Genomic DNA, 24,456 nt, shown 5'->3' on the forward strand with positions numbered 1-24,456 from the left:
GCTCCCACTTGGAGCATATCGCCACCATACTGTTGATTTATTTAATGTATAAACTGCCCATATTGTTCATGTAGAACAGTGTTCACGTAAGCCTGAACATTGATTTTTATTTTTCATTGAATGTAACCGTTTCAATAAGGATACATCTATTACAGGTTGAGGTAGAAACCATGGTGGAACAGCAAAAAATACAGTTTAAACTGCCGTTGAAGTTCAAATCACTGTCTGTGTGAACGTGAAAATGAATAGAATATCAACTCCCATCTTCAGAGCAATCTGACTATTATAACATTAGCGTTGGATCAAAGTAACATTACGTAGCCTACAGTCCGCGGCACTGAGTGAAGACGTTGATGTGTCCCATTATCATTCAAATCACATCATAATGTATCATATACAGTGGGGCAAGAAAGTATTTAGTCAGCCACCAATTGTGCAAGTTCTCCCACTTAAAAAGATGAGAGGCCTGTAATTTTCATCCTAGGTATACCTCAACTATGAGAGACAAAATGAGAAAAGAAAATCCAGAAAATCACATTGTCTGATTTTTAAAGAATTTATTTGCAAATTATGGTGGAAAATAAGTATTTGGTCGCCTACAAACAAACAAGATTTCTGGCTCGGGCCATGTATCGTGAGATTTTGAGTAACAACCTCCTTCCATCAGCAAGGGCATTGAAGATGAAACGTGGCTGGGTCTTTCAGCATGACAATGATCCCAAACACACCGCCCGGGCAATGAAGGAGTGGCTTCGTAAGAAGCATTTCAAGGTCCTGGAGTGGCCTTGCCAGTCTCCAGATCTCAACCCCATAGAAAATCTTTGGAGGGAGGTTGAAAGTCTGTATTGCCCAGCGACAGCCCCAAAACATCACTGCTCTAGAGGAGATCTGCATGGAGGAATGGGCCAAAATACCAGCAACAGTGTGTGAAAACCTTGTGAAGACTTACAGAAAACGTTTGACCTCTGTCATTGCCAACATATATATATATATATAACAAAGTATTGAGATTAACTTTTGTTTTTGACCAAATTTCCACCATAATTTGCAAATAAAGTCTTTAAAAATCGGACAATGTGATTTTCTGGATTTTTTGTTCTCATTTTGTCTCTCATAGTTGAGGTATACCTAGGACGAAAATTACAGGCCTCTCATCTTTTCAAGCAGTGATATCATAAACCTGTTGATGAACGCATTCAAACACTTTTTCTTTTACCAGCTGTATTCCCCTTGCAGATGCAGCTATGTGGCTTTTATCCTGGATAAAGTGTTTAAGTCATGGATGTTTAAAGTTTAACTTCTTCATATTTGTCTAATATTATAGTTGACTTTTCATTCAGGGAGTATGAGGCGCTGCGCTGTCAGTACGCTTGTCCATGTTTGTGATTGGTAAATCGCTCAAAATACCACCCCTTTCATGTGAACGTGCACCTAACTAGATAGGACACGGCTGGCTTGAGCGATCGAGTTGATAGCCAGCGTCGTAGGACAGTTTAGCGAGAGCGGGTTTGTTTTGGATTAAGTCAACTGGATAACTCAAAACATATCCAGGATATGTTGAACTAGATTCGTAGTATCGGCCCCAGGTTAGCCGTTCAGCATAAGTTACCATGGAGATCTAGCCCGGTAAGAAGTGAACCAGCGTCGTAGGACCGGAAACCCAGACTTTTCCCAGAAGTTAGCTCGCTAAGCGAAAATCCGGCTTCGTAGTACAGGCCTCTGGGGCCTCATTTATAAAGCCTTGCATAGGATTCACGTGGGAAGGTTGCTTACGTAGGACAAAGCAAATAAATACGCACAGACATTTTCCGATTTATAAAACACTGCGTACCGGCGTACCCTTTATACTCAACTCGAGATAAGGCGCAGCTTTTGCGGGCTTCACGTAACGCCCATATTTGCCTATAAATAGTCAAGGAAACGCCCCGTATTAATATTCATTTTGACTGACTGCATGAAGAAGATCGCAGGAAATGACAACAGAACAGCTAAAAAAGACATCTCACACTGTGTCGGATTTTGGTTCTTTTGGGAAGGTGGAGACTAATCGCTAGGGATGCATCGAATATTCGGCCGCCGAAAATTATCGGCCGAAAATTGTTAAAAAGGACCTTTCGGCTTTCGGCCGAAAGGGTTCCAGCACCGAAAAAATCACCGAATGTCAGAGAACAGGGTTACGTTGGTAAGCTAACGTGTTGTTGTGATGACGTAATCAAAACGCGGCCACAAGCACGGCGCGCGACCATGCTCGCGGCTGGCTCACAGCCAACATGTCTGCCGCTTGGAGATATTTAAAAATATCAGAGAAAGAGGCGCGGTTTGCGATTTGTAAAACGTGTTCAGCTGACATTTCTCGAGGGGGTGTAACTGCAAAGACTTTCACCACTTCCGGATTACTCCACCACTTGAAATCAAAACACCCGGACAAATATGCGGAGTAAGATCAAATCACAAGCACTGACAGCGGGAGACTGTTCAGCGCTGCCTCTCATGTGCTTGATGAGAAGAGGAACAGACTTATGGCTGATAAAGCAGAGAAGCTAATGTTCATTAAAAAGAACCTCCCACTTTTCCTTAATAAGTAGACAAGGCTGGCTTATCATAAGTTTATCTAGTTCTACATGTCTACTCTATACCCACTTTCCTGAACAATTTTCATTGTGAGTTATTGATTGTGGATTTTGTATCCAGTTTTCACTTTATGTATCTTTATACAATGTTTACTAATTTTTCTTATGAGGACAGACATCCTTATTTACAGATTCTTGAAATTCAATTGTAATTTCTTTTGTAAATAGTTACATTCATGTGGATGTATCCAGTTTGCACATTTGTATGCATGCACTTATAGGTGCATTTGTTGTTGTTGAAGGCCTGGCTGTTACAGTCTTTATTTACACTATTTTGTTGTAGGCCTACTGGCCTAGATGTTTATGCAGTTTTAAAGCACCTTGGCTTTGTTCTGAATGCACTTTGTTGTAGTTATCCTACAGAGAAAAATAAAATACACTTGACTTGGAATTAATGTACTGTATGCATTCAAAAGTGCTGAATAAATGTTTTATGGACCCATAATAGTGATTATTATTTAAGTTAAGCCATAATCATGTATTTTTCCATAATCAGGCAGCTGAACAACATTGGTAAAAAATGTATACATTATATATATATATATATATATATATATATATATATATATATATATATATATATATATATATATATATATATATATATATATATATATATATATATATATATATATATATATATATATTTCTATTAATCATTTTCGGCCTTTCGGCATTCGGTTTTCGGCCAACTGTTTCTTATTTTCGGTATCGGTTTCGGCCAAGAATTTCCCATTCGGTGCACCCCTACTAATCGCATTGTTTGGTGGATGCAGTTTGAACCAGAGTAGCAGCATGCAGGTCGGATCGTCACCAAAATAAAAAAATAAGTGGTCCGAAAAAAGTTAATGACAAAATACACATAACCTTCCTCATGCAGTGTGTCAGTGTGTTTGTCACGGGGACAGGAGACCCCCCATGGCGATAAACTGTGAGAAATCGGGGGGATCCCTGCGGAGTGGAGTCAATGCTTATTTTTTTATTTGGTGTTCCAGCTGTCAATCAGCTGTCGATCAGCTGTGCGCAGCGTCTCCACTGCAGCCTGTGCGTCTCAGCCCCCCCCCCGCAGCAACTCCATATCCACCACTTAAATGAAATAAAACAAATATGTTGAGTTATATCAGCTGCCAAATATATGGTGTTCTTATTTTCCATACCTCCTGTGTTTTATGAGCGACTTATCAAGTCTTAGCAAACGGCATAAAACATGATTAAACATGATAGTATATAAAACCATGATTGTATCTATACAACCTATAAATACAAAACGGCCTCAGTTTAGACGTAATTCTGTCCTCCTGCTTACCGCATCATTTATGAGAATACATGTCATAACATAAAGACAACATATTCAAGGTGGTTTTAAATAACATATCCTTATTTATTTATTTCTCCAAGCTAGGTTTTTGTGTGCACTGAGGAGTCGCAAACAGGCGTTTGTTTAACCATTTTAAGATTGGCTTCAATCAATTTTTGCGAATTAATTCTTCGTATATGATACATGAGAGGTAACTTGATATTTATGGTATTATTTTCACAGATTTCTCTCCATTCTTCCTTCTGCCAACGGAGTCAGAGTTTGCGTGGAGGACCGCACATTTTGCTTAGAAACTGGCGAACGCACTGTTTATAAATGAGGCCCCTGGACAGCAGCATGTATAACATAACAGAATTGAAATAGTACACCTGTCTGTGCCATTTTGTTGCCTGCGATAGAAATGAAGATATGTTTGCTTTTGTGTGTCTTACAAACGTTGCACATTTATACATTACGGTACAAGAGCCCAGAGCAGCCAAAAATGGTTTAGGAGCCAGTTTGCACTTGTGTCGACTTTAGGCTAGCTACTGTAAATGTGTGAATAGGTTAGGTAAGTTCATCTCTTATTGAAGTGTACAACAGAATGAAGTAACCTGTGAGGCTGTCTCATATGAGACACTAACTCTCAGAAAGTCATTGCGGTCGAAGTTAAAACTTGCAGCACCTTATTGTACATCAGGCTACAGAACGAGCACGTCACTCAGCTGTTAGCAGATTCATCAGGAGAAGGTCACATATGTTAGAGGGAGGCAGGAGGAGAGCAGCAGGAGGAAGTAGTGAGGCAAGAGGAGAGGATTGTGGGTCACTAAATGGATCACTTACAGTCTCGTCCGTACAGATTGAGTGGACTTGGGTGCCGAACATCACAGAGGTGAAGATGAGGAAGAGGAGACCCTCAAAGCACAGGAGTATAAGGAGGATGACTGTGGCTGGAGGAGAGAAGGAACTGCACTCTGGGGGATGGGGGGGCATGGAGGAGGAGGAGAAGTGAAGAGGCAAAAAAGAGGACCATGAGGAACTACACTATTAATGTTGTCACCATACAAAGATTACTTTTATAGAATAACTGCCTAAAGCACATCGATAATGCAGCAAAAACTTAAAACATCAGGAAAAGTAATGCATAAAAAGATGTCAATGCAAGGCCGTGGATTAGGGGTGTAATGGTATCCGTATTCGTCCCGAACCGTGACGGTTCGGACGTCACGGTTTGGCACATGCAGTCACACGACGAATACGCCATTTTTTATGAGTGGGAAAATAGTCTGTCACTCAGGGCAGTATCCATTATACTATATATCAAGGATCACCAACTACATTTGTCCAAGGGCCAAAATGTATCCAATAGACACTTTCGCGGGCCAGCAATTTTTGAAAGTAATCAGAATACAGTTACAGTTACGCGTCTTAAAAACATATTCAGATTACTTTTAGAATACTTTTGGAATGCTTTATTTTTCCATAACAGATGGGTATGTTTTGGTGAACAGGAGACACTTATTTTACTGTTTTAATGTCTTATCAAGAACTCAAACACAACATCTTGGTGTCATTCTGGACAGCTCTCTCATCTGCACCCCACATAAAAAAACATCACCCAGACTGCATTCTTTGTACTGTCTTAAAACCTTTCCTTGGAATATGTTATGAATTGTAAGGTGTCCTTGGATGCTTTAAAAGGCGCCCCTAAATAGAATTAATTATCATTACTTATTATCTGAAAAGATGTAATAACTTTTAAAACTGTTTCCAGTCACTTGCCCCATGCATTCAGCAGCAGCAGGCCAATCACTTTGATTTGATCCCGTTATAAAATGTCATAATTTCGACAATAAATAAATGCTACATAAACGTTATCTTGCACATTTTATCTAACCATCTCTGTTTCTAACTTTCAATATATTTTAAAAGAGATCTCTCTCATTTGCGTGCGGGGGCGGGGCCTCACAGACACCATCTCTCTCACTCAAAGACATGTTGCCGCGCTGTGCAGTGTGCACACAGTTCTGCCGGTAATGAATATCACATTTTGTGAGGAAACTTTTCCACCAATAATTCCAATAAGTATTCCAAAATGTATTCACTTCAGGTTTACGAAAGTAACTGTAATCAGATTACTCGTTTTTCAAATGTAACGCCAGCTGAATACAGTTAGCCTACTTGATTTTTGTATTCTGATTACGTAACGCCGTTACATATATTCCGTTACAACCCAACCCTGCTTCTAGGCTACTGTCCCGCAGCTCCTGCCTCTCTGTTGGACTCTGTCGCAGCGGGGCTGCTGCTGTGGTGCCGAGCGCATTAACCAGACTCTTCACAACGAAGGATCACTTCTTCTTCAAGGCAGGGAAGGTTTCGCAGTACGCAGTCTACTGACCCGCAGCTGCTGCCTCTCTGTTGGACTCCGGTACTCCACCTTACTCACGAGACGTTGTAAAAAAAAAAGGGTGGGGGGCGAACACAGTAACCACTCCGCCCAACGCCACAGTCACCCCCGTCGTGCGGGCCGGATGAGAATGTCTGGCGGGCCGGATGTGGCCCGCCAGTTGGTGGTCACTGCTATATATAATCCAGGGGGCGGTATTGCGCCTAAAAGCTGTTTGCCAGCCGCCCTTAAACAACAAAAGAAGGACAAGAAGAAAAAACAACAAAACCATGGATGTATAATAGGAACTGGAAACAGAGTCGGAGGCGGGGTCTCGTTCTTTCCTATGAGAGCTGCTCATTGGCGCATGAGGACAAAATGGCCCAACTTTTAAGAGAGCGAAACGTCACAGATTACCCGTCATGCCTTTCTGTCAGAGCAGAAGAACCCGTATGCGCCAAGCCACCAGGAAGTGCACCGGAGTCTGATGAGAATATTCGTTGTGGCCAAACAGCGGTACTACACTTCCGTTTGGTTGCTGGTCCCGGAAACACTTTTTCCCATTGACTTACATTGGGAAAGAGTGGTCTGTAACTCGTTGGATATTTTTTTTTAAACTAAATAAACTACCCAGTATGAACACTTGTATAGCCCTTATTAAAAACATTCGTTCCTCAAGTTGTAAAAATGTGCTAATAACGTTATTCTTTATGAACGCGCATCTAACCCACGGGACCGCGCCACCCGGCACGTTCATGTTACCTGTTCAGCAGGTTCAGCACTACATGCGTTTATCTTTACCCATGGATGCACAATAACAACGGACCCATATCGTCTCACTGCCATCCAATGGAGCTGTAATAATGGATATATTGCACATGTTTGCTGTAATTCATCATTTGTAAAATATTATACGACATGGGCTGTAGGATTAAATCTTTTACCGTAAATGTTGTATTAAATAAAGTTAATATAACCGACGTTAGATTAACGTCCCTGTAGCTTCTTATTGCACTAAGAAGCTTATTGCACTGTATATATATATATATATATATATTAATATATATATATATATATATATATATATATATATATATATTAATATATATATATGCAGTGCAATAATTATTTCATGCTAAATGAAGCCCTGTTGCTTGGATATCACTAGATCCTGTTACAGCGTAATATAAGTACATAACGATTGATGTTCACATTAGCATAATTACTAGCTAGCCGCTAACTGCCGCCTCGTTAATATCAAATCCATCATAAAAACAAGCCATTACCATGCTGTCATGAACGTGCGGTGCTGTTACGTGTACGCAAATTGACGTGCTTGATGTGAACGAGCATTTTGGTTAAAGTTGCGCATGCACTATGAGCGCACATACGGGTACTTCTCAGGCATGCCGGGTAATCTGTGACGTTTCGCTCTCTCAAAAGTTGGGCCATTTTATCATCATGCGCCAATGAGCAACTCTCATAGGAATGAATGAGGCCCCGCCTCCCACGCTGTATCCAGTTCTTATTATACATCCATGGTATGCGCGCTCACAGAGCATGCGCCCCTTAAGCCCCGTCCCTCGAGCTCCCACTCTCGGCTCAGTAGAATGAATGGAGACAGAAAATAAATCTAGATTCGGCTTTTAGTGCATTTTAGAACTTTAAGGACCAATATTATTATTAGTATTATTAATAATGCTATGATAACGTGCAATTACGTAACTGCCACTACGTTTTATTTTTTTTGCACTACTAACTACTGCTAATAATTGCATTGACTGTGTGACCATCTATGTTTCTATGTTTCATGTTGTCTGTAGATGTTTAATTGATCTTTTTGCTGCACTTTTGGTGTACAGTTTTGCTGTTGTGCTTCTGTGTTTATTGTTTTTATTGTATTTTGTTACTCTGGCACAACAATTTCCTTCGGGATAAATAAATTCTTATCTTATCTCTTATCTTATCTAATGATTATAATAAGGGCTATAAAATAGTTCATACTGGGTAGTTTGTTTAGTTTCTAAAAAATTATCCGCTGATTTACAGACGTCTCTTTCTCAATGTTAGTCAATGGGGAAAGTCTTTCTGGGCCCAGTGACGTCACGGACTGATACGGAAATTGTAGTACCGCCGTTTGGACACAACGAATATTTTCATCAGAGTCCGGCGCACTTCCAAAAACGAACAAAATACAAGAAGAAGAAAAGTTAGTATGGCGATTTCAGTTAACACACAGGAGCTAGAAGACCCACCTGCTTCTTTTAAATCAGCTGTGTGGGAACATTCCGGGTTCCCTGTGGACTACAATAACGATGGAGTGCGAGTGGTGGATCGGACGAGGACGGTGTGTCGGCGTTGGTCGACAGCGGTGCGGTATACTAATGGCAACACATGCCAAACATGCTAAATCATATCAGAAGGCATCACCCAGATTTGCCAATCACCGCAGCCCGGCAAAAGACAACAGCAGTTCAACAGCTTATCCTCGCTGTTTTTAAGAAGCCAATAAAGCCGAGAGACCAAAATAAATAACGGAAGCTATTGGCATAAAGTGGGGCAAAAAAGTATTTAGTCAGCCACCAATTGTGCAAGTTCTCCCACTTAAAAAGATGAGAGAGGCCTGTCATTTTTATCCTAGGTATACCTCAACTATGAGAGACAAAATGAGAAAAAAAAATCCAGAAAATCACATTGTCTGATTTTTAAAGAATGTATTTGCAAATTATGGTGGAAAATAAGTATTTGGTCAATAACAACAGTTAATCTCAATACTTTGTTATATACCCTTTGTTGGCAATGACAGATGTTAAATGTTTTCTGAAAGTCTTCACAAGGTTTTCACACACTGTTGCTGGTATTTTGGCCCATTCCTCCATGCAGATCTCCCCTAGAGCAGTGATGTTTTGGGGCTGTCGCTGGGCAACACAGACTTTCAACTCCCTCCAAAGATTTTCTATGGGGTTGAGATCTGGAGACTGGCTAGACCACTCCAGGACCTTGAAATGCTTCTTACGAAGCCACTCCTTCGTTGCCCGGGCGGTGTGTTTGGGATCATTGTCATGCTGAAAGACCCAGCCACGTTTCATCTTCAATGCCCTTGCTGATGGAAGGAGGTTGTCACTCAAAATCTCACGATACATGGCCCCATTCATTCTTTCCTTTACAAGGATCAGTCGTCCTGGTCCCTTTGCAGAAAAACAGCCCCAAAGCATGATGTTTCCACCCCCATGTTTCACAGTAGGTATGGTGTTCTTTGGATGCAACTCAGCATTCTTTCTCCTCCAAACACGTCTAGTTGAGTTTTTACCAAAAAGTTCTATTTTGGTTTAATCTGACCATATGACATTCTCCAAATCCTCTTCTGGATCATCTAAACGCTCTCTAGCAAACTTCTGACGGGCCTGGACATGTACTGGCTTAAGCAGGGGGACACGTCTGGCACTGCAAGATTTGAGTCCCTGGCGGCGTAGTGTGTTACTGATGGTAACCTTTGTTACTTTGGTCCCAGCTCTCTGCAGGTCATTGACTAGGTCCCCCCGTGTGGTTCTGGGATTTTTGCTCACCGTTCTTGTGATCATTTTGACCCCACGGGGTGAGATCTTGCGTGGAGCCCCAGATCGAGGGAGATTATCAGTGATCTTGTATGTCTTCCATTTTCTAATAATTGCTCCCAAAGTTGATTTCTTCACACCAAGCTGCTTACCTATTGCAGATTCAGTCTTCCCAGCCTGGTGCAGGTCTGCAATTTTGTTTCTGGTGTCGTTTGACAGCTCTTTGGTCTTGGCCATAGTGGAGTTTGGAGTGTGACTGTTTGAGGTTGTGGACAGGTGTCTTTTATACTGATAACGAGTTCAAACAGGTGCCATTAATACAGTTAACGAGTGGAGGACAGAGGAGGCTCTTAAAGAAGAAGTTACAGGTCTGTGAGAGCCAGAAATCTTGTTTGTTTGTAGGTGACCAAATACTTATTTTCCAAAAACACGTGGGTTTGCTATCCTGGCTCCTAAATGGTGGAATAAGCTCCCCATTGAAATCAGGACAGCAGATAGCTTGCACATCTTCCGGCGCAGACTGAAAACTCATCTCTTTCGACTCCACTTCGAGCGATAGAATTACTAACAAAGTACTGCTAACAGAGCACTTATATACTAATAAAGGACTGGCTTATCTATAGCCAGTCGAGGAGCACTTGAAATGTTTGGCTCTATGAAACCTGATGTACTTATAGGATTTTGCTTTCTTCAAGGTTGTATCTTCCTGGTCGAATGTACTTACTGTAAGTCGCTTTGGATAAAAGCGTCAGCTAAATGTAATGTATTCATGGCTCAGAATATTACCTGTGTTTTTCATAGCTGTGGAGAGTGTCAAAGTAAATAATACCATAATATGCCTACAGTGCTGTAAAGTGTAAGGATATATTAATGTATTAATCAAACAATGACAATATCATTCATACATTAAAAAAGTAAAACACTGACTATATGTTATTTTTTGTTTATATGAATGATTCTGTTTGTAAGTCTTATCAATTTAATTAGCATTACATGTAAATGTATGTTCCTTTAAAAGTGGAAAAGAAGATATAGGTTCCTTTAAGTATTTAAGAAAATAATTTTTTTTATAATTTTAATTAAATGATATAGAACAAGCATCCCACAAGTGTGTCCTGTTTATAATTCCAGTTAAGTGAGTGAATGGGATTACGATTTTTTCTTAAATTACTCACTTGTCCAATCATCTTCAAAGCAGTAGAGGAAATGGAAGACCACCATGACCAGACAGTGGAGGGAGATCAGTGCAATGTACATCTTGGTTAAAAAGGAGAAATGAGGACACATTAAGAACCATTATTCACAAACACCAACAACACAGCTCTTCACTCAGCTTCACTGAGGAATCCCTTTAATCTGCATTGCATTAAAGCAGCAACTACTTCTGATTTCATCTTTTAGGAATAACACGTTACAGAGATACAAAATAACTGTAATGATATGTGAGCTACAATTTAGCTACAATTTGATGGCAATTTCTTATTGTCAATGGTTGTATTAGTTGAGATTAGAAACTAAATCATTAGCATTTGAATTACTCAACTTAAATACTGAAAGTTAGTCTAGTAGTACAGTAGATCGGTAACAAATATTTAAACAGCAAGCTTTGACTATGCTGTAATTGGCTAATGATCAAAATCTGCTTAATAACTAGTGGCTTTAGCGTGTGGCTACAGCATTTCAATGTTTTGAAATTTTACTCATTTAGAGCCTTGCTGGTTAGCTAGTTAGCTTGCTAATTCCATTATGTTTTAATGCAACACCGGTTGCAGAAAATGCGCTCAACAGTCTCTAGTCTCTCCAGTAATGTGCTTTCTTACACTGTGACATGCGTGTTGAAGAGGTAATAATCCTGTGAATTGTTTATGCTAACCGACAGCCATTGCTAAAGCTGTCATCGTTTTTGTAAAGTAAAAGGAGGTGGTGTGTGCGTCATGATTAATAATAACTGGTGTACAGATGTGAGGATTATTTCTTCGGACTGTTCCGCTCATTTAGAGCACCTCATGATCACATGCCGGGCTTTTCCCCTGCCGAGAGAATTGACATCTGTTGTGATTACAGCGGTGTATATTTCGCCGCTCGCCGACAACACGGCACTCGATCAGCTGTTTGGGATTATCGACAAGACCGAGACTTCACGGCCAGAGGCGGCGTTCGTTGTGGCCGGGGATTTTAACACCGCTAACGTGAAGAAGGTCCTGCCGAAGTACTACCAACACAACAGCTGCCCGACACGCGGGGGAAACATACTGGAACATGTTTATTCCCCTTTTCGACATGGATATAAGGCTCTCCCTCGCCCTCCCTTCGGCAAATCAGACCACATCCCACTGCTGCTGCTGCCTGCTTACAAGCAGAAACTTAAAAAAGGGACAGACCGGTAACAAAGGCACTAAAACTATGAAGTGAGGAGTCAGATTCAGCTCTGCATCTACGGAGTAGAGCATGTTTGAGGATGAAACCATCAACACACCCACGGACATCTGCTACATTGGGAAAGGCATCGATGACGTGTTACCGAAGGTTTCTGTACGAACATTCCCGAATCAAAAGCCCTGGATAAATGGCGAGGTGCGTGGCAAGCTTCAGTGTTTCCTCTACCATTGTCTTGGCGCTGCGCCCCGTCTGAAAATCAAGGTGTTTTTTTTGTTTTTGTTTTTTAAAAAGAAAATATATATAGCACCAAATTGCAACTGAAGTAATCTATCTACGGTCACTTTTCACATTGACCATGTGCTCTTTTATTAAATAAACTAAACACCTATGTTATTTATCCAATGTCCATGTTTCAGTGTCCACTGCTTTGCGTATTCTCATTCTGCCTCCGCTCTATTTCTGAAGGGCGGGGCTCGGCTCCCACACACACACACACACACACACACACACACACACACACACACACACACACACACACACACACACACACACACACACACACACACACACACACACACACACACACACACACACACACACACACACACACACACACACACACACACACACACACACACACACACACACACACACACACACACACACACACACACACACACACACACACACACACACACACACACACACCAAAGTGGGTCGACAGCAGCTCTTCTTCCTCCGCAGGCTGAGGAGGTTCAACATGGACTACAGGATACCATAGAGAGGGTCATGACCTTCTACGGGTGCACCATAGAGAGCATCCTGACCTTCTACAGGTGCACCATAGAGAGGATCCTGACCTTCTACAGGTGCACCATAGAGAGGATCCTGACCTTCTACAGGTGCACCATAGAGAGCATCCTGACCTTCTACAGGTGCACCATAGAGAGGATCCTGACCTTCTACAGGTGCACCCTAGAGAGCATCCTGACTGGCTGCATCACGGCCTGATACGGCAGCTTCACCACCCTCAATCGTAAGGCTTTACAGAGGGTGGTGAAAACTGCACAGAACATCACCAGGACGGAGCTGCCATCCATGGAGGACCTTTACTCCCAGCGGCTCAGGAAGAAATCCCTCAGGATTATAGAAGACCCCCATCACCCCAGCCACAAACTGTTCAGTCTGCTGCCGTCTGGCAGGCGGTACCGCAGCATCAGGACTAAAACCACCAGACTCAGACAGTTTCATCCCACAGGCCATAAGACTGTTAAACACCTGAACTGTTGTAACAACATCCATAACATTCATCTGGCTGCTACTTAGAAATTATTTATCTATTTACACAATATCATATTCAAATAACTTGCATATAGACTCTTATTGCAGTATTTCACTTTTTTAAACTATTTTTCTTTTTGTATTTACTATATTTGTATGTTTACTATATTTGTATGTTTATCTATGTTTTGTGTTAGTCTGTTGGAGAAGCCTGTGACCTAAGATTTTCATCGGCATAACTACACTTTAGCTGTGTTCGTATGACTAAATAAAGAACCTTGAGTTCATGTAGTGATTTAATAGTTATGACCTAGTAGCAGTGTTTGTGTATTTGAAACAGTGTTGAAGTTAAATATATGTGCCAAAAAGTAAGAACTGATTTTTAATAGCTAGAACTGAATGCCTATCTAAAAAAGAGTTTCAGGGCCACTGACCTCATCTCACTTATAATATTCAATTAAAATACAGATCCAAAATACAATAATTATTATTTTTGTGCAATTATTGTACTGAAGTAGAACAATTCAAATTATGCTATTCAAATCAGTTTCTAGGGACACACATTTCTGCTATTACACTTCTTCAGTTATAATCTAACGAGACAGTTACTGTACTTACTGTAAAAAGCACAAAGTACTTTTGGTTGTTCTCCCCAACACAATTATTGACCCAGGGGCAATGGTGGTCCATCTTACGTATGCAGCGTTTGCAAACACTGGGAGAGAGACAGCAAGTTAGGAAATAAAGAAAAGAGAGAAATTAAACATTTTATCAAATACAACCACTGCAAGGACACAATTAGTGGATGTGAAGAACTACATTCTGAGTTCCTATTTTACAAATGTACCAAATTCAGAAATTAGTCAGCCTTCATTCACTGCATCACAAAGATGCAGCTGTAAGCATGTGACTGGGTAAGTGAACGCCTCACACGGCAGCCCTCTCTGTCCTACCTGCAGTGGTGAGCTCGGTCAGGCTTGATGCTGCAGCACTTGGGACATTTGTAGACCACCTGCCCTGGTTTCAGCTGAAGGCTTTCTATGTATTCCTTAGTAGCATTCCCTTTTGGCACTGCACCCTAGCACGAAACAGGAGCACACAGTAGAGGACTTCAGCAGCTTCATCATCATCATCATAATGAAATAAAGAAGGGACAGGCTAAACATTCCCTGATAACTCTTTGAAAGTAAAGCTCCATTTATCAGGACAGTGCCCTAAACTTGCATGCAAGAAACGTTCCTTTAAACCTTGCTAGCCTGTCAACTAATTCTTAATTAATGTGAATAATTTCTATATCACCAAATAAGTGCCACTCACAGGGTCGCTGCACATGGCCCTGAGGTGTGAAGCGAGGGCAAGGAAGGCCAGAATGTTGAACAGAGTCCCGTTCACAATGCTGTACGTCAGATTCTTGGAGGGCAGCAGCATCACAAACAGCACCACGAACTCTGCATACAGCACCAGCATCCAGGTGATGATGGCGCACACGATGCCGCAGGCGTCCCTGATGAACCACATGGCAGAGGCAGCGGAGGATGTGATGACGTCTTTGGAGATGGGGATGCGCTGCTCGGCCTGCAGGCAGGTGGTCCCAGCCCCCCCCGTGCCCTGCCCACGGCCGTGCTCCACATCCCTGCATCTGTGCACCGGGCTCTTCATCAAGCCAGATGCCAGATGCCTGCTGCTGCTGCTGCTGCTGCTGCTGCTGCTGCTGCTGCTTCCAGATCCACTGAGTCTGGAGGCCTCAGTCACCGCATGCTGAGGAGAGAAGAAGAGAAGAGAGGAGAGTTACGTGGCAAGAGAAAGCTTTGGTTCTCTAGAGAAGCTTTTGCCAACAGATGGGACTAAACATAAACCACGCCAGAAAAATACTCTAGGGAGTTTTCTCAGCATTTAACTCTGGAAATGGGCAACTCCACCAGAAAGACTACTTAATTGACCACAACAAGGCATTACTGGAACGCCTTCACAAGAAAACCACTCTAACAGTTAATCTCCATGCCTACACCGACTACCTACAACAGTACAATAACGCACTCAAAGCAGCCCGGTCCAACTACTACTCACAACTTATACACTCCGGCTCCAGCAACCCCAAGGCTCTGTTCTCCACCATCAACACACTCCTTAAACCCTGTGACAACGCCACCCCATCCTTCACAACCGCACAGTGCAATTCTTTCCTCTCATTCTTTCAAACCAAAATTGACAGCATTTATAGAAACCTGACCTCCTCAGCAGCCCTGCCCATCTCCCCTCCTGGCTCCCCCCCCCCTTGACCTCACAGCCCCTATACCGGTTCTCCCCTGTGACCCCCGTGCAACTGTCCACCCTCATGGCTGGAATGAACTCCACCTGCACTCTGGACCCATACCAACAACATTTGTCAGGGAATGCCTCCCTCCCATCTCCCAGCTCATAATCACAATCATTAACTCCTCCCTCTGCTATGGATCAGTCCCCCCCCTCACTCAAACTGGCTGCTGTTACACCCTTACTGAAAAGACCTGGACTCACATCTGACATCATGTCCAACTTCCGGCCCATCTCGAAACTCCCCTTCCTGTCAAAACTACTCGAACGTGTTGCCTCCCAACTGAAATCCCACCTCAGCTCCAACAACCTGTTTGAACCCTTTCAAATCAGGATTCCGCACAAAACATAGCACAGAAACAGCCCTCCTCAGAATCACTAACGACCTCCTCCTCTCCTCAGACTCCGGCAATCTCAACATCCTCATCCTCCTCGACCTCACAGCAGCGTACGACACCATCAACCACACCATCCTGCTGTCCCGTCTGGAATCATCACTCAACATCACCGACACTGCACTCTCCTGGCTGAAATCCTACCTCACCGACAGACATCAGTTTATCCACATAAATAACTGCACTTCCTCCACTGCCCCTCTGTCCCAAGGCGTCCCCCAGGGTTCGGTGCTTGTTCCCCTCCTCTTCATCCTCTATATGCTCCCCCTTGAAAAAAAAAAAATCATCCGCCGACATATCCTTCAGTATCACTGCTACGCGGATGACATCCAACTCTACATCTCCACAAAAACCATCACTGCCATAACTCACTCCCTTTTTTTTTTTTACATATATATATATTTTTTGTTCTTGTGTGTCAGTCATCCATACCAATCAGAAGTGCTGTGCTCCACATATACCAGCCATTGTTAACCAATCAGAAGTGGCCCATGATAGAAGGAGATAGACAGATTGATCCAATCACCTGCCAAGTATTTTTGAAAGTGCCTGCCCTTTCCAAATGGCTTCCAATGGAGCTTTCCTAGATGGTTTGGTGAAACAAAACATCTGAGTCAGGTTAGTAATGCTCCATCACATGTTTCTATTACAGGTGAATCTTAAACTGAAGCTTGACTTTAATGTGAACATGATTTAAGTGGTGGGGGACCTAACCTCCTCTAGGGGGGTCCGGGGGGCATGCTCCCCCGGGAAGATTTTGTTTAAATGTTGAAGTTAAAAGTATTAATCTGGTGCACTTTGAGAGTAACATTAAGAGATCTATGGATACATCTCTCAACACCCATATGAAACAGAACTGTAAGCAGATTTATTTTTTCTTTATGGAATATTTTACAAATCACTGTATTCGTGTTGATTAATAACAACTTTATTTTACTGTCATATAGTATTTCATACCTGTTTACTGTCAAAAAGCCGGCGTTTTATCCAGTTTGTACACAACGATGGAGAAACTTAACAAGCAGCAGTGGTCCACTGAAAAGACCAGCTACCTACTGGGAATCTGGTTTTCCGAAGGGGTACAGAGGAAGCTGGAGCAAAATCGGCCATTGTTGTTGTTGTCGGTGTCAGCTGTGAGGGGTTTCCGCGGTTTGGCTTTATGGAGCAGGCACGCAAACGGTTACGTCATGACGCAAACGATGACGCAATGACGCAGCACCAGTCAGACTCTGGGCTGTGCGAAAAGAGCCGGAGCTAAACCGAAGAACCGGTTCTGAACCTGAAAAGCTCTAGCACAGAGCTTGAACCGGAGTTGCGTTGGTGTGAATGAGGTAAGAGACTGCACCGACCCACCCACTTTCAAAACACTGACCAAAACACAGCTCTTCAGACTGGCTTTTAAATTTGAGAATGATGTTGTGTTGCTGTTTTAATATTTTTGTATTCTATTATAGTATGTGTTGCTGTTTTAATAATTTGTTATTCTATTTGATCTCATTTTATCACCACTGTAAAGTGTCTTTGAGCACCTGAAAAAGCACTTTGAAATTAAATGTATTATTATTAAAATACATTTCAAAATAATTTTTTCACGATTTAATTGTATTGTATCTTAAGATTTTTTGTATATTTTGGATTATTTCATTAATATAATACCTTTTATACATTCCTGCAACTGTCAAAATAAGGGCCTCAGATTATTTTTTAAATAATATGCATTATATTTTAAGAATGTAAAACGAGTGAAAACACTGGCGAGTAAATCAAAGTTGTCAGTAAAGAAGATTTAGGAGGTAGTAACAGCTAAGAGTCCTACCCCTATCTGTGTGAACAAATTTAATGACAGGAAGCATGAGGTCAAAGACTGACTACAGCTCACTGACAGATAGTAAACTGTGACCTTGGTGTGACATAATAGAAGTTTGAGCCCAGAAGACAATAGAAGTTTATCTTTTATATTATTACACTAAATCATTCAAAGACATCATATGGCAGGCTGCCGAAGTGTGCATCGATAACCTTTTTCTACCCGATATATGGGTCACTGGTCTCCTGCTCACCGTGCGGGTCAAACAGTGGCTGAAGGCATGACATTTGGCCAGGCTATTACCGGTAAGTAAAGTGAGCCTCAGTGAAAGCCGCCTGCTGTTCGCTTACCCACAGGCCTATCGAAACCTGCCTGCATGTCTTTCTCTTTCTCTCTCCACTCATTAGCTACCGTCAGTCCAGCTTAGCTTCCGCTAGCTGCTGTGTCAGAGCATGTACTGGATGTCTGCCCTTCCTGCCGGTGTCCTTGACTTCAGCTTTAAAGCAGGAGACGCTCAGGAACGCCTGTCAGAATAATTCTCAGTGTATCCCGCTGAATCTCACCTGGAAACCGAGTGTCTTTCGGCGACTTTCTCAGATGTTGCTGCTCGGTAGCTCCCCTACATGCACTGCCCCCGCCCCTCCACCAACAACAAGACGTCATGACGTAAGGTAGGTGAGCCAATGGAATCATCAGAAATTATTCAAGCCTATTCGCGTCAGAGGACACGTCCGGAGTCCGGAGACTCCGGACCATTATAAAGTTGTCTTCCAGACTATGGATGTATTTAAAAAAAATCTGTTGCTAACCGCTTAAAATCTCGCATAAAGCACTATCATTTAAACTGACACTCAAAGAGCAAATCCTCAGCTCAAATCTCCAAAACTGTAAACACATTTCAGCTCTGAATCAAGTTTGCAATTCAACTTGGCACTTTTTGCAAAACACTGCACACAGTTCTCTAACAGAAATCTGACATATTCACTTGTTTGCTATTTTCCAAACACTAACGTTAAAAATGCTACACACACAAACCAATAAACAAATACACCAAACTGCTTTTCTGTTGACTAAGCTATCAGGATGTAAACACCAGAAAAAGGCTTCGTGTGAGAACTTTTACTTTTTTTTCAGTTGCTAACACGCTAAAATCTCACATAAAGCACAATTATTTAAACTCACACTCAAAGAGCAAAACCTCTGCTCAAATCTCCAAAACTCTAAACACATTTTCAGCTCTGCACCAGATTTCCAATTGAGCTTGGCACGTTTTGCAAAACACTGCACACGGTTCTCTAAGTAATCTGACATAGGCTATTCACTTGTTTTCCATTTTCAAAACACTGCCATTAAAAATGCTACACACATGAACCAATCAACAAATACACATGCCAAATGACCATAAACAACAATGAATGTATGGAGATAACGGCGGGAGGATGAGGAAAAGGGAGGATGAGAATGAGAGGGAGGATGAACTGAAGTCAGATGAAGAGTTATTTCCATCATAACGGTTGGAGCTATGACCGTCAGGCTACAGGCGATGCTTCTTCTGCAGGTGGATGAGGGGTTGTGGTCAGACCCAGTAAGTTGGTAAAATGCAGTCTCAGCATTCTTTCCTCTGTTTTAAAAAAAATATTTTTTGTATTTCTTTTTCCTCAAAGTGTTCCTTTCCATTTACTGTTTTTTACAGAGGCATCATTGTTGTTTTCACAACTGTAACTATTTGTTGTGCATGAATGTTGCACTGACAGTATATTTGTGTTTCTGCACATGTTTTAGTCGACTTGAGCAATCTTTATATACAGAATTCTCTACAGACAGAATGCCATAAAAGACGAGTGTGCTTTAGATTGAGCACGATGTTGTGTAGTTGGTTGGGCAAAGAGTCTTGTACTGCAAAAGTGTTTGTATAGTTGTGGGTGCAGTGCTTGATTTTACAAGAAAAATTAGCTCTTTTGCACTTTGGGTGTGTGGTTTTGAGAATTGTGTTAAGTGTTTTGAGAAAATTAGCCCTGTTGTCAAAAAATATGTTTTAGCAATTAAAAAAAACAGTAAATAATTATGCTTTATGTGAGATTGTAGTTTGTTAGCAACTGAAAAATACTGTAAACATCAACCACAATATAAAAATACAAAGCGTACTCTTAAAATATTCTTAGCTCTTTTTTTCTCTAGTGGCGTCCCAAGCTTTGGCTTCCCCAATCATCCACCTCGTATAGAGCAGAGGTTGATCTCACTCCCGTCCAGGGGTGCCGCCAGGGATTTTGGGCCCCATGAAAAGATATCACAATGGTTACTTCAAGATTTTTTTCTTAATGTTCTAAAATGGTTTGGGCCCCTGTCAGTCACGGGCCCTTAGAATCGTCCTAACTTTTCACCCCCTTACGGCGCCACTGCTCCCATCCACCAAAGTGTCTTCAGGGACTGTTCCAGTAAACCTGGGACATTTCAGCCCCTCTCACAGCGCCCCAAGTAGAGACTGTACGGACTCAGGCGGCCGTTCTTGAACCCACTCATGTTAGGATAAGGCTGAACAAGGAGCCTGCACTAAGGGACATCAAGTCAAATTCCTCGTACGTGTCATACCTAATAAACCTGCTTCTGATTCTGATTCTGAAATGTATGGGGCCAGGGCCGTCCCTGGCCAACTTGAGGCCCCACGCAAAGTTATATGATGAGGCCCTCTGTTTCGAGTGCATCGACGTGGGGGGTTGTGCTAGTGGAGCTTCGCAGCAATACCACACTAATGGCGCATTTCGACTCCAGCGCGGTTTAAGGCGTTTTTGGTTGCGTTTCCACTAGGCGTAGTTCCGGCTAGCAGGTACTTTTTCACAGTTTTTCTGGCTCTCCAAAATCGAGGTTCTTTCCGGGCTAACAACCGGTCTGAGTATGCTAAACTGGTGAGAGAATCGCTGGTAAATACAACAAAATGAACATATTTTACCGTGATTTAATTGTAATACACGTTTCAAAATGATGCCGAAGTAACAACATACTGATACCGGTAAGTAAAAAACATGAATTAATGATCACAACAACGGCCTATACAGACATAAATAAAGCAGCGACTGTATTCGCCATGACACAGTCTGTGGTTTGTACTTGTTTCACTTTGTCTAGTTTCTGAACAGATATGAGGAGCTGTGAGCTCTGAGTGCTAAGAGCTAACGGCTGATGTTGGTTTTGTGTTTCACATTGAAGATGACGTAACGGCTCCGCCTACACTGCGTATAGTTACTACCCCAGTTCCTAAACTGTAATGGAAACGCAGCATAAAGTGAGCCTGGCCTACCAAGGCCTAACTATACCGTACTAAGCCATGTGAGGCCCTGCAGTGGAAATGCGCCATAATTGCGCCGCATAAGCGCATAGTTGCGCTGCATTTGCGGCTCAGCTGAGGCTCAGTTGAGGCTCTCAATGGTCTATGCTGGTAGTTAAGCTGGTCTATGTTGGTGAAGCTGGTATTTATGCTGGTCTACCAGCAAGGCCGGATTAGTACCTCCAGGGGCCCCTGGGCACTGAGCGCTCATGGGCCCCCCCAACCTATGTACCAACAAGTAACACCACACCTACCCAATCCTACCAACATAACCAATATTTAGAATTTTCAGTCAATCTGGCATGTCAAATCGCACACCTATTTGTCAAAAGCAGGGACGCAGCCAACTAGAGAGAGACAGAGTGTGTATGAGAGACAGTGGATCTGACCTTTTAGAAGTGTTTCTTCCTTGCCTTTCTCTTTGAAAAGTCTGTGATTAGGTCATCAAAATCCAGATCCCTCACAAGATCAGACTCGATGGCCATCAAAGAAAGGGCTGAAAGTCTCTTCTGAGCCATGGTTGTCCTGAGTTCATTTTTGATGCATTTAAGCTGTGAAAAGGACCTCTCACCCTCGCAGTTGGTTACAGGCAGTGTGAGAAAAATCCTGAGCGCAACAAAAACATTGGGGAATGTTGTCTGTAGTCCATGTTTAAGCACCTTATCTGGCTCTGTGCTGACAAAAAAGTCAAAAACTGGATCAGCTCATCTCCTAATGACTTATCCAAGTCAGTAGGATATGACGAGGAGAGAATATTGACCCGCCTGTGGAGATCAGTGTCATCACAGCACATGTCAAATAGGACTCAAAAGTGATCATTTATGTCTTTGTATGCATCCAGGCGTTTGCTAAGTCCTGAGAGCAACCTGTCAATAATTACATTGAATGTCTCAACCTGGAAGTTTTTACTGCCAGTCAGTGCCACCTCGTGCTCCACTGTCTCGTCATCAAATACTCATCTTTTACCAACACGGTGAGTCTCGTGTTGGTATGTCTGTGTCACGCCGGTGACGGCCCGGGCAGATGTCTCAAAGTCTGAAAATGTCCTTCGTAGTGATGCAACATAAGTGTGCGGCGATTCCAAAAGTCGCACAGCGGTCATTAGGTCAATGTCTTTATTTTGTAAGCCAGTGCTCGTAAGCTTGAATTGGTGCAGTAGTGTCCCAAAATATTGTCAGCAGTCTCTAGTTTCCCAAGTTTGCCACACAGCGCAGAGGCCTCTCGTCGTGTGTCCTGACGCTCTTCGTCATCAGCCTCCAACATTGTTAAAGCCCCTCTTATTGCAGTGTAATTCTCCCAAAGAGCCCTTGTGGAGTCTCCTCTGCAGCTCCATCTTGTACAGGAGAGAGATTTTAGCGTCAGTGTGACGTTTTCACTGAACACTTTATTCCATCGGTCGGTAGAAGCAGAGCAAAAAGCATAAAGTGCTTGAAGCAGAGCCGACCCGACCCATTAAGCGACATAAGCGGCCGCTTAGGGCCCCACAGCCACTAAGGGGCCCCCTAGCAAAATAAATAAATAAAATCATTTCTTTTTATTTTTTATTTAAAAAATAAATAAATCTCAGTACACCGTCATCGTGATAAGTATGTTTAATTAATTGTGTTAATATGACTAGATTGTGAAGTATTATTTGAATTATTTGAAGTATTAAAGTAACGTGTTATGGCAGGAAAGTTCAATCTGGTATATTCATTTTAATGTCACCTTATATATTCGTGGGTGTTAAATTTGAAAGTACATTTTTACTGTTTAAATAATAGAGAGGCTTTTCATATATTCCTGAAACAATGTCCCACTACTTAGTAATAATAAATTAAAGCAATAGTCTGTTCTTCCACTTTTCATGTGTAGTCAGAAGGGTGGTTTTATGACCTTTGACATCTGCTTTGCAGTTCCCAGCAAGAAAGGGGCCCTGAGTCTCTAGCTTCCTCTGCTAATTGCTAAAACCCGTATTGATTAGCCCAAAAGGGAGATGTGCCTCAGATATAAGACAGTTGAAGCCTTGTAGAATTAACGATTTATCTCCTACAGACCCCAAAAGAGGCCTTGAGACTTTGGTCACCCAGCAGTAAATGAGATAAAGGTCATTTTGAGCTTATCAATAAAATGTATTCATTCCTAGTAAGCTGACTTTGGGGTGAAGGGAAGTTCAGGGAAGCCATTCAGCGATAAGAACAATTCACTTCTGTTAAAGATACATGATACGATGTTTGTGTGTTGAGGATGTTTAGGGGGAATGAGTATGTATCCTGTCAAAGAGTCCTCTGTCATGACTCCGAATCATTGATTGGGGGATCTGCCTGAGGGCAGAGGGACAGAAACACACACACACACACACACACACACACACACACACACACACACACACACACACACACACACACACACACACACACACACACACACACACACACATACACTGTGAAGCAAACGATGGAATCAACAAACTGACTTACTACCTGGGATCCCGCCCAGAAGGGAAACCGACCAATGGAATACTGCCAACTCACTGTCTAGCTCGCTCAGAAGTGAACTCTGTGTATAAATGTTGTGATCATTTTGAAGATCGGCGCTCTTGTTCCTGACTGGCCGTTCCTGAGATGTGTCTCACACGGGGTTAGAACCTGAGCCCGGAGTACTCTGCAGAGTGCTTCGTGATTCGGTGATGTATTTGTATGTTTTACCATTAAAGCAGATTATTGTTTAACCCTTATCCTGGCTGCTTTGAATGTTTCCTTCTTTTGAGAACCCGCTCATATAGGAACGGCGCGGAGTAGAGATTCTGCCCCAACAATTGCCTACTCTCAAAGTCATGTATTATATTATTGAGTCAATAATATAATACATTAACCGTGCTTTACCTGAACCTCATCATGACACAAGAGGACGGCAGGATTGTAATTTCCCGTGTTCAGTGAATGCAACAGAGGCAAGACACCAGACCAACCAGAGAGTTGAATGGAACTAAACATCTGTCTTATTGGCTGACAGGTACCTATCCTGTGAGCTGTGACAATGTTTAAAATAAACTGTCAGTCGGACTCAGAGTTTTTGAAGATGGACATAAGAAAACATTTTCTTAAAAAATA

The 24,456-nt window shown here is 42.2% G+C and overlaps 1 pseudogene across 1 annotated transcript in view; it reads right to left on the reverse strand.

Moving 5' to 3' along the window:
• LOC307045616 (palmitoyltransferase ZDHHC3-like) overlaps nucleotides 1–18,595 on the reverse strand; it is a 19,581-nt pseudogene extending 986 nt beyond the window's left edge. Inside the window, exons 1-7 of the transcript XR_013810535.1 lie at nucleotides 18,393–18,595; nucleotides 16,762–16,818; nucleotides 14,845–15,285; nucleotides 14,481–14,605; nucleotides 14,146–14,242; nucleotides 11,043–11,124; nucleotides 4,771–4,901 (exon numbers count right to left, since the gene is read on the reverse strand). The product of XR_013810535.1 is annotated as a palmitoyltransferase ZDHHC3-like (transcript). The remainder of the gene's footprint in view (nucleotides 1–4,770; nucleotides 4,902–11,042; nucleotides 11,125–14,145; nucleotides 14,243–14,480; nucleotides 14,606–14,844; nucleotides 15,286–16,761; nucleotides 16,819–18,392) is intronic.
• Between the last annotated feature and the right edge of the window lie 5,861 nt (nucleotides 18,596–24,456).

Source organism: Notothenia rossii (genome assembly GCF_949606895.1).
Source record: "Notothenia rossii genome assembly, chromosome: 7".
Classification (NCBI taxonomy): Eukaryota; Metazoa; Chordata; class Actinopteri; order Perciformes; family Nototheniidae; genus Notothenia; species Notothenia rossii.